Here is a 10,542-nt window from a genome sequence, read left to right on the forward strand (position 1 = left end):
TTTGCAAATAATATTTAACTTAGAATTTCATGGCTGCAACATGTGCCAAAGTAGTTAGGAAAGGGCATGTTTACCACTGTGTTACATCACATTTTCTTTTAACAACACTCAATAAACGTTTGAGAATTGAGGAAACTAATTGTTGATGCTTTGAAAGTGTAATTCTTTCTCATTCTTGTTTTATGTAGAGCTTCAGTCGTTCAACACTCCGGGGTCTCCGCTGTCGTATTTTACGCGTCATAATGCGGCACACATTTTCGATGGGAGACAGGTCTGGATTGCAGGCAGGCCAGGAAAGTACCCGCACTCTTTTACTACGAAGCCACGCTGTTGTAACACCTGGCTTGGCATTGTCTTGCTGAAATAAGCAGGGGCGTCCATGATAAAATTGCTTGGATGACAACATATGTTGCTCCAAAACCTGTATGGACCATTCAGTATTAATGGTGCCTTCACAGATGTGGAATTTACCCATGCCTTGTGCACTAATACACCCCCATACCATCACATATGCTGGCTTTTGAACTTTGCGCCCAAAACAATCCGGGTGGTTATTTTCCTCTTTGTTCCGGAGGACACCACGTCTACAGTTTCCAAATATAATTTGAAATGTGGACTCGTCAGACCACAGAACACCTTTCCACTTTGCATCAGTCCATCTTAGATGAGCTCGGGCCCAGCGAAGCCAGTGGATTTTCTGGCTGTTGTTGTAAACGCATTTTGCTTTGCATGGCAGAGTTTTAACTTGCACTTACAGATGTAGCAACCAACTGTAGTTACTGACTGTGGTTTTATGAAGTGTTCCTGAGCCCATGTGGTGATATCCTTTAAAGATTGATATCGGTTTTTGATGCAGTACCGCCTGAGGGATCCAAGGCCCGTAATATCATTGCTTACGTTCAGTGATTTCTCCAGATTCTCTGAACCTTTCGATGATTTTACGGACGGTAGATGGTAAAATCCATAAATTCCTTGCAATAGCTTGTTGAGAAATGTTGTTCTAAAACTGTTCGACAATTTGCTTACAAATTGGTGACCCTCGCCCCATCCTTGTTTGTGAATTACTAAACATTTCATGAAAGCTGCTTTTATACCCAATCATGGCACCCACCTGTTCCCAATTAGCCTGCACACCTGTGGGATGTTCCAAATAAGTGTTTGATGAGCATTTCTCAACTTTATCAGTATTTATTGCCACCTTTCCCAACTTCTTTGCCACGTGTTGCTGGCATCAAATTCTAAAGTAAATGATTATGTCATGATCCACGTTTTGGATCATGGCATATTCTGGTTTTGGTTCTGTTTATCACATTCTGCCTAGTATTTGTCTTCCTCAGTTATTTGTGGCACTTCCTGGTTTTGTTTCCATTGTCATAGTTACCCATTTAGTGTCACCTGTCTCTGCTTTGATCACGCGCACCTGCCCTTGATTATTTATCTCCCTATATATGCCGACCTCTATTTGACATTCAGTCTTGGACTCTTGCTTGCTACATGCAACAGTTGACGCCGCTCTTCCAACATTGTGGTAAATCTATTTTTGTATACTTGTTAGCTTATATGCTATTTTGTTTGTTTATGTCTCTAGCTTCCACGCTAGCGCCCTTTGTTCTTTCTAGCTCCCAAGCTACTTCTGTTGGTTTTTGGTTAGTGCCTTTGTGCAAGTGTTTTTATTCTTAGTTTGTTTTATTATATAAATAAATTCGTATCCCTACCCTCACGCTGTGTTCCATCTTCCGCTGCACCCACGAGAGGACACCTCGTCACCACAATGCAACCGAGACGTCACAGAAGAGTCCAGGCAAGTAAACGTTCTCTCGCAGCCGAAATAGAGGCATTTGATGAGTTCACGGGGTAGATAGCCCAAGCAATGGAGGCGGGAACTTTTCGCCAGACGCCAGAGTAGATCTGGGAGCCCGGACGTCTCCAGGCTTCTCGCGACGCCTCTCGACTTGGTGTGGTCCCGCCTCGCTCGGCTCGCACGCGTCAGCAAGGGCGGAAGTCACGAGGAAAGGCTTCGCCTAGCGACAGAGACGCGCTAACCCCGCCATCACTACCTCATGGACACAGCCAGCTTCAACCCATCCAGGACTCACCCTACATGTCTGGTAGTACTTTTTGTTATCCCTCTTTTCTCTCCTCCGGCTGGCCTGCTAGTCACGGGTACTCCAGTGGTGACATCACTCCTCTGACGTCTCCAGTGGAGAGTGAAGATGCTGGTAACTGTGCTACTGAGGTAGCACAGCGGCGTTCAGCCAAGCCTCTTCCTCCACAAAGACCTCCTCCACGGGTCTTTCGTTCCGCCAGACCGCAACCTCCTGTACGTCCTCCACCACCGGTATTCCGGCTAGCACCTCTTAGGCCGCCTTCACCGGCACCACGGCTAGCTGTAGCTAGTTCTAGTCCCATTTCTAGCCCAAGTCATAGTCACATTCCTAGTCCTAGCCATAGTCACAGTTTGAGTCCTGGTCCTAGCCATAGTCTTAGTCATAGTTTTAGTCCTAGTCATAATCTTGTTCATAGTCTTAGTCCTTGTCCTAGCCATAGTTCGAGTCCTGGTCCTTGTCAAAGTCCCAGTCATAGTCATAGTCCCAGTCTTAGTCATAGACTTAGTCCTAGTCACAGTCGTAGTCCTCGTCATAGTTCGAGTCCAAGTCTTAGTCCGAGTCCATGTCATACTTCTAGTCCAGGTCTGGATCCCACTCCAGCACCTGACTTCATGCTGGATCCCACTCCAGCACCTGACTTCATGCTGGATCCCACTCCCGCACAGGACTTCATGCTGGATCCCACTCCAGCACAGGACTTCATGCTGGATCCCACTCCAGCACAGGACTTCATGCTGGATCCCACTCCATCACGGGACGTCATGCTGGATCCCACTCCATCACGGGACGTCATGCTGGATCCCACTCCATCACGGGACATCATGCTGGATCCCACTCCATCACGGGACTTCATGCTGGATCCCACTCCAGCACCTAATCTTCAGTTGAGACCAGTGCCGGCTCCTCGGCTGAGACCAGTGCCGGCTCTTCTGCCGGCGTCCACGCCTGACTCGTCTGCTGCGGCGTCCACGCCTGACTCGTCTGCTGCGGCGTCCACGCCTGACTCGTCTGCTGCGGCGTCCACGCCTGACTCATTTGCTGCGACGTCCACGCCTGACTTGTCTGCTGCGACGACGACGCCTGTCTCCACGACGACGACGACACCTGATTCGGCTGCAGCAACCGCCCCGTCTTCGCCTTTTGTTTTCGGGCCTGCTTTGGCTGCAGTCCCCGCACCCTCGTCTCCAGCTTCCAAGCCTGCCATGACAACGGCGCTGAAGCGCCATGCTCCACGTCAGCCACGGGTGTGGCCTCTACGGGGTCGTCCTCCTCGCCGGGCGCTTCTTCCTCCACGTCGGCCACGTGTGTGGCCTCTACGAGGGCACCCCCCAAGACTTTCACGGCAGCGGCGTTCCATCCGCCGCCGCCACATGGCTTGTCCTCGGTGGATTCGGGGACATGCAACCTGGCGACCCTCCACCGTGTCCGCCCTCCGCCCTCCCTTCATGTTTGGACTTTTTTGTGTGGGGGGGTTCATGTTAAAAATGTTGGTACATCTGGTATCTGTCCCTAGAGGGGGGGTTTATGTCATGATCCACGTCTTGGATCATGGCATATTCTGGTTTTGGTTCTGTTTATCACATTCTGTCTAGTATTTGTCTTCCTCAGTTCTTCGTGGCACTTCCTGGTTTTGTTTCCGTTGTCATAGTTACCCATTTAGTGTCACCTGTCTCTGCTTTGATCATGCGCACCTGCCCTTGATTATTTATCTCCCTATACATGCCGACCTCTGTTTGACATTCAGTCTTGGACTCTTGCTTGCTACACGCAACAGCTGACGCCGCTCTTCCAACATTGTGGTAAATCTATTTTTGTATACTTGTTAGCTTATATGCTATTTTGTTTGTTTATGTCTCTACCTTCCACGCTAGCGCCCTTTGTTCTTTCTAGCTCCCAAGCTAGTTCTGTTGGTTTTTGGTTAGTGCCTTTGTGCAAGTGTTTTTGTTCTTAGTTTGTGTTATTATATAAATAAATTCGTATCCCTACCCTCACGCTGTGTTCCATCTTCCGCTGCACCCACAAGAGGACAACTCGTCACCACAATGCCACCGAGACGTCACAGATTATTTGCAAAAAAACAATGTTTATCAGTTTGAACATCAAAAATGTTGTCTTTGTAGCATATTCAACTGAATATAGGTTGAAAATGATTTGCAAATCATTGTACTACGTTTATATTTACATCTAACACAATTTCCCAACTCATATGGAAACGGGGTCTGTAATCCGGTACGCTCTATGGCTTGAAAAACATGGTGCTATAATTTATATCTCAAATAATATATTGTGAGAATCGTGTTGAATCCAGAATCATGTTACATTGATTCTAAATCGATTTGTCGCCTCAATAATTCAAAATAAATTGAATTGTAAGTTGGTGTACGAATCACATTTCTAATGTCTTGCAAGAAATTTGTACTCATGCTAATCACGACAGGACATATGCTATCATCGAAAACCCAAATACAGTGAGACGTGTAAGTCGTCGACCATTTTGGTTTCAGGTCCCATTTTTGCGAGGAATTGGACCTGTTCCATTTTTTTTGTTAAATATACTAATCCCTAACCTTTTTCTTTTGCCAGCGAAATGTGTTGTGGACCAATAAAAAAACGAGCTGCATGCCGCAAATGGACCCCCAGTCCGCACTTTGGACACCACACATAGAATAGGAGTTAGTATTATTTTATGTATACTTAGGTGTGGCACTGTCTAAACTGCACTAAGATTATTTGTTTACAAAAAATATTGGTACAGGTATTTTCAAACCTTTGTGACAATTGACACATTTTTGGTTAATGGTAAAATGATAAGGTCATACCACCAAAGTCTGAAGTGGTTATGCTCTGACTCAAATGGCAAATTCCTCTAATAAAAGTGTATGCTTGATTGTCTATCTGGTTTTCAGTTATATGTTACTTCTTAGTCTTTGGAGGATGGTGTCAAACATTGGAAATTATGGGACGCTACCATTGAAAAAAATTGAAAGGAGAAATTAAATTAATTTGTCCGTATTTTTCATTGGATTTTACCACCATGTAAGGGTTTTTTTTAGAGCCCATGTGACTCCATTCCTCAGAGTTATAAAATGAAAAAGGTACAACAAAGGTAGTTTTTGTGTGATTTTGCAAAACCAACTAAAACAGCTCTGGTCTGTCCATTTGCAGAGGAAATGAATACAGGTGCAATAAGACGTCTGCTATGTTGCAGCTTTATAATGCTGACAAGGCACTTTGCCATAGATTTCCAGTTCAGTGGTTGTGGTTGTCAATCGCTTATTGCCTCGGTTGCCTGCGCCCGCATCCGCTCCTCTTTTTGGCAGAGTGCTCCAACTGCCCCGGGGCAGGCGACTGCATTGCACTATAGCCTCTCGGTCCAAAGCCAAAGAGCAAAACTCCGCTCATATCGAGGGCAAGTATCTCAATCAAACCAAAGCCCCAAGGAACAAATACAACAGCTGTAAAAGCCAAGAACTGTTGCTTTGTTTAAAAATTGCACCATGGTGCACACAAGCAATGTACAGAATTGGGGAAAATGATTTAACTATGACAATAGGCAAAACTAAAGAAATTACAATTCGCATGCATATCAACTCTTAACACCAGGCTATTTTCAGAAAATTATGCCAGTTGCTTTGACAGTCGCCATAACTTTTTACAAATGTACACACACATCAGAAAAGCAATCCCTCTCTTTTGCAAATATAGATAATTACCATTACTTTAGCTACTTTTTTCCGAGGTAAACATTTATGTAGGAAATATATAACACTGAATCGATGATTCAACTTGAAATGTTGAGGGAAAAAAAGACTTACCTTCATTTATGGTGACAAAAGTAGATAGAGCTCTTTAATACCCATAGCTGGAGGTGGAACAAACCTTGTCGGTGTTTATTTTTTCCACAATAGAAGTGGATCCGACTTAGCTGAGGAGCGCAGCGTGGTTTTTTTCCCCCCCTCCCCGACGCAGTGCTCTCTCGTCGCAGCACTTCAGAAGAGGAGACGGCGGCAGAGAGATGGAGGATGGGAGGGAGGGATGCAGGGGGGGATACGGAGAGAGGAGCAGCGTAATCAATAATTGCATTTCATTGAGTGATGCGGGTAATTCCGTCTATGGAACAATCGAGTTAGGCGGCTAGATGACGTAGAGAGACGCAGAGCAAACAAAAATAGGTCTGATGCAAACTGTCTGGCACTGGCTGTGGTGATTTCTAGTCAAGTTCATATAGCCTCAGATCCCAGTCTGTGAAAATGGTGGGTATTTGATTTTTTCATTCATTTATCATAAACAGTTGAGACTCAGTTTTTAACTTCAGAACTTCCATGGCGTGATTATTCTTTGAATTCTGTAATTTTATTTTTTTTTGTTCATAACTTTTCAATTGTATCAGAATCACAATAGTTTTTATTGCCATTGTTTGAGAACGGGTTCACAAACTAGGAATTTTTCTTGGTGCAATCGTGCAACATAGAAGACATATAAGACAGAATAGGTATTTGAAGGATACAGTAGGTAAATGTTCTTCCAAGGATTTGATGTTGAATACAACATGTTAGTGCTATAAAATGTTAAAAGATATGAGAGAACTATTTGTATATACACTCACTAAATTTTAGAAAAACATAATACGGTAGTTTCCATATATTAGCCGCAGATTTATACGTTGTGAAATGAGATATTAGCACATAACTATTTTGTCTATGTTTATTTACATACCATAAAGGCACCAAATGCCTGCTGACGTACTGCATAACAGTGTGGTACGCCAGCTGCACTGAAGCAGACAAACAGGCGATTCAGAGGGTCATAAAGTCTGCACAAAAAATAATCGGCTGTCCCCTGCCCTCCCTGAAGGATTTACACAACTCCCGTTGCCTCAACAGAGCAAAAAACATTACCAAGGACAGCACACACCCTCGCTTCCATCTGTTCGACTTGCTACCATCAGGCAGGCGCTACAGGTGCATCAGAGACAGAACAAACAGGCTCAGAGACAGCTTCTTTCCCAAAGCTGTCACCATGTTGAACTCTAACTTAAAATAATAATAATTCACCCCTATACAATATCATGCTCTAATACCCTACTGTGCAATACTACCCTTCGAGTGCAATACGTCCGACACTGTTATTTATTACTTCGGTACTCTTGTTTTGCTCTGTATATTGTACAGTATTTTGTATTTTGTACTTCTATAGTGTTTTGTATATTGTACAGGATTGCTTATTATTTTTATTGGATAGTAGTCTGTTTATTTCAATTGTTAGTTTTTCCTTTTTACCTCTTATGTCATTTATTTCACCCCATATTTGTTCCCACTACCGCACCTTAAGTTGGAGTCTTTAATCTCGTTAAATGCAAATATAATGACAATAAAGTTAATTCTATTCTATTCTATTCTATTATACAGCATTAAAACAGCTGATCAAACAACAAAGAAAAATCATTGTCATGGACCCACTAGCTGCGAAAAGCTAGCATTCAAATCAGCTAAACAGACTCAATAACTCCACGATGACGTTTTGGTGAATTTACTGAGAAATTTTGAAAACTGAAGCATTAAAAAAATAATGCCATTGTAAGTTAATAATACTAACACAGACACTGGAAAACATGCTAGCATATTAGCATGCTGCTGACAACATTAACTTGATTACATTACATTAGCACATACAAATATGCATGAAAAAACTTCTATCAAACATGAATTGTATGAATTGTTTTAGTTATATTGTAAAACTTTTAAACGTTGCTTGGAGTAATAAATGAAGAAACCATACGAGTAAAACGCTATGGAGGACTACTAGACGGAACGGCACTTTTACTTCCGGTTCAGGAAGAAAAGGAAATACTTTTGACCTTCACCCCGCAGCAAACTTGTCCAAAAGATGCCGTCATAGCAGAAACAATAACACACCTTTTCAGTCTCTGTGTTGGTGTTACTACTATGTACGTTGATTGAATACAAAACATAAGCACCCCCCGTGACCCCAAAAGGGACAAGCGGTAAAAAATGGATGGATGGAAAAAATCAATTGATTAATCGCACCAATTGTATAAACTGCAGGGTTCAAAGCTTGGGAAAAAAGTAGCGGCTTATAGTAATCTAATGCTGACCAAACGTGTCCTAAGAATAGAACCTTCATACCCAAAGGGAGAATTTATAATAATTAAAAGGAGTTCGCATAATGTGATACCTTCGAGATCTAAGGCTCCCTGAATGGCCCTTTTGCTTTACAGCCCAGCAGTGAAAAATCTAATTGATCACTTCCATTTCTGATGATTCCCAACATCCTGCCGCCGCTATGTACACAGGGCTGTCACAGGCCATTAATAGCAGTCCACCACTACAGCTAGCCATCTTCTTACAGTGCTGTGTCGTCTTTTAAAGGAAGATAAATCTTCGACACTATCACCAGCAGTTGCACAATGACGGCCGCAGACCCCATCAGCTTGATTGCACATGGTTCACACATTGTGTCCATTTCAATTACTTTAGCCCATTCATTTGTTTTGTTTATGCTGTTGGTAACAGCATAAATAAAATATTCCTTCAAAAGATAATCCTCAAATTTCACAATCTCTCGCATCTTGAAACACAAATAAGTGAATTCCCATAGAAAACTAAAAACAAAAGAGGGAAAAGAGGATGAGGGATGGCGGCGGTATTTAAATTACCTGACCCGAATCTGCACTATAGCACTGCAGCGACACGTGTTTCACTGCAGAAAGGACATCAAAGCACACATCAATGTCCGGTCGTTCTATTTTTTTTTTTTTTTTTTTTTCGAAAAGTTCATAGTTTGAGGATTAAATGTGGAAGAGAATATACTGAAATGCAAACACAGCTTTTTGTCATATCATGCATGCTAGAGAGGATCACAAACATTACATACAAAGGACAAAAATGCACGATAAACACAAAAATGATCCCTTTTTCCCCTGATCTAAATTCGATGATTTCCAGATGCAATGACACAGGGACTGGGACGTTCTCTGCTTTTTGAGTGCCAGTTGGAAGACATCCCTCCCTCAAGCCATAAGACTCCATTTAGTGCTGCTAGAGAGCAGAAGAGCACTTAGTTTAATGTACAGGACAGTAGAATGACCCTCACATACACACAGCTCAAAAGCCAGTGTGCATGCAAGAAATGTCCCGCCCTTTAGTTAGTCCTCTATCCTTTATACATGGAAAGGAAATGCTGGGAGAAAAAAAAATGTCATTCTATACAAATACTGTTCAATCATTTTCACATTTCCCATGGGTGCTGATCAAATGTGTTAAGTATAAAACATTTCTTGCTAAATTCATGCCAAATGTGAGATTACAGTTGAATCCCATAATATTGATAGCCTCGTGTGTGGCAGTGAGGACAATGCATCTGCTCATGTATGTATTATTTTATCATTTATGTAAAGATTTTTATTTACTGCAAATAATTGTGTATGAATAATAAACCAAAACTCTGCACTGACAACTACAATTCACTTCCTCAAAAAGGTTAATTATGTCTTCTTGTTCATATACTTTTCAAATATTCTTGTAATCAGACAATATTTTCGGTATATTAAAAGGAATTTTTATGTGGCACAATTCGACTGTCATCTGTAGTCTTCTTCAGAAGGGTCACCTGACCACTGTGATTGTTGCTTATCAGCTGTTCTTATAGGTGTGGCCAACCAGGCAGACCAGTTAAGTCTACCTGGTTGGTTGTAATCCCAGGTATTCGAAAGCATGAATGCTCCCTTGTATCGATTGATGGTTTCTTCCTTACTGTAGTTAAATCGCCTCCTTAATTCATCGTTTGAATTTGTTACTTTCAGTCCCAATTATTTTGGTGTTGTCCCAGTCCATGATGTGGTTATTTATTTTGCAATGATCTGATATGACTGTTTTTTAAGATTTCCTGTACGGATTTTTTTTTAGGCTTCTTGTAAACCTTCCAGCTGTCTCTTTTTCACATTCTTTCTGATGTTCTTTTTTGCTTGTGTTGAACGTCCTCCCTGTTTCTCAGATGTATGATTTTTTTGCATGACAGGATGTCAGAAATTACATTGCATTTCTTGTTTTGTTCTTTGTCTTTTGGATGTACAAGTAACTGTTTTGTTTTGTGTGAGGTTTAACTGTTGTGTTTATTTTGTGTTTTTTCACGTTACTCATCTGATGTATTGTAAGGTTATGACCACTTTGTTCTTTATTTCAAGTTTTTCTTTGGGTTTATTTTTTTCTGTTTTCCTTTGTTTTTTACTTATTGTTACCCTTTTTTGATGGCTCAGGTCAGATATTGGCAGTTTTTGAATGCATTTTTGATGTGCTTTTCTTATTTTTGTCTCTCTTCTTCTATTATGATCTTGGCCATGCCTTTAAGAACAGCTGATAAGGCAACGCACCACAGTGGTCTGGTGATCCTTCTGAAGAAGACAGCAGATGACAGT

At 42.0% G+C, this 10,542-nt stretch overlaps 1 protein-coding gene across 1 annotated transcript in view; it reads right to left on the reverse strand.

The window, feature by feature from the left end:
- Positions 1–6,266, reverse strand: part of sv2ca (synaptic vesicle glycoprotein 2Ca) — a 117,820-nt gene extending 111,554 nt beyond the window's left edge. Inside the window, exon 1 of the mRNA XM_061906337.1 lies at positions 5,924–6,266. The gene's annotated coding sequence lies outside the window, so the exon portion shown is untranslated. The remainder of the gene's footprint in view (positions 1–5,923) is intronic.
- Between the last annotated feature and the right edge of the window lie 4,276 nt (positions 6,267–10,542).

Source organism: Nerophis ophidion, linkage group LG07 (assembly GCF_033978795.1).
Source record: "Nerophis ophidion isolate RoL-2023_Sa linkage group LG07, RoL_Noph_v1.0, whole genome shotgun sequence".
NCBI classification, from domain to species: domain Eukaryota; kingdom Metazoa; phylum Chordata; class Actinopteri; order Syngnathiformes; family Syngnathidae; genus Nerophis; species Nerophis ophidion.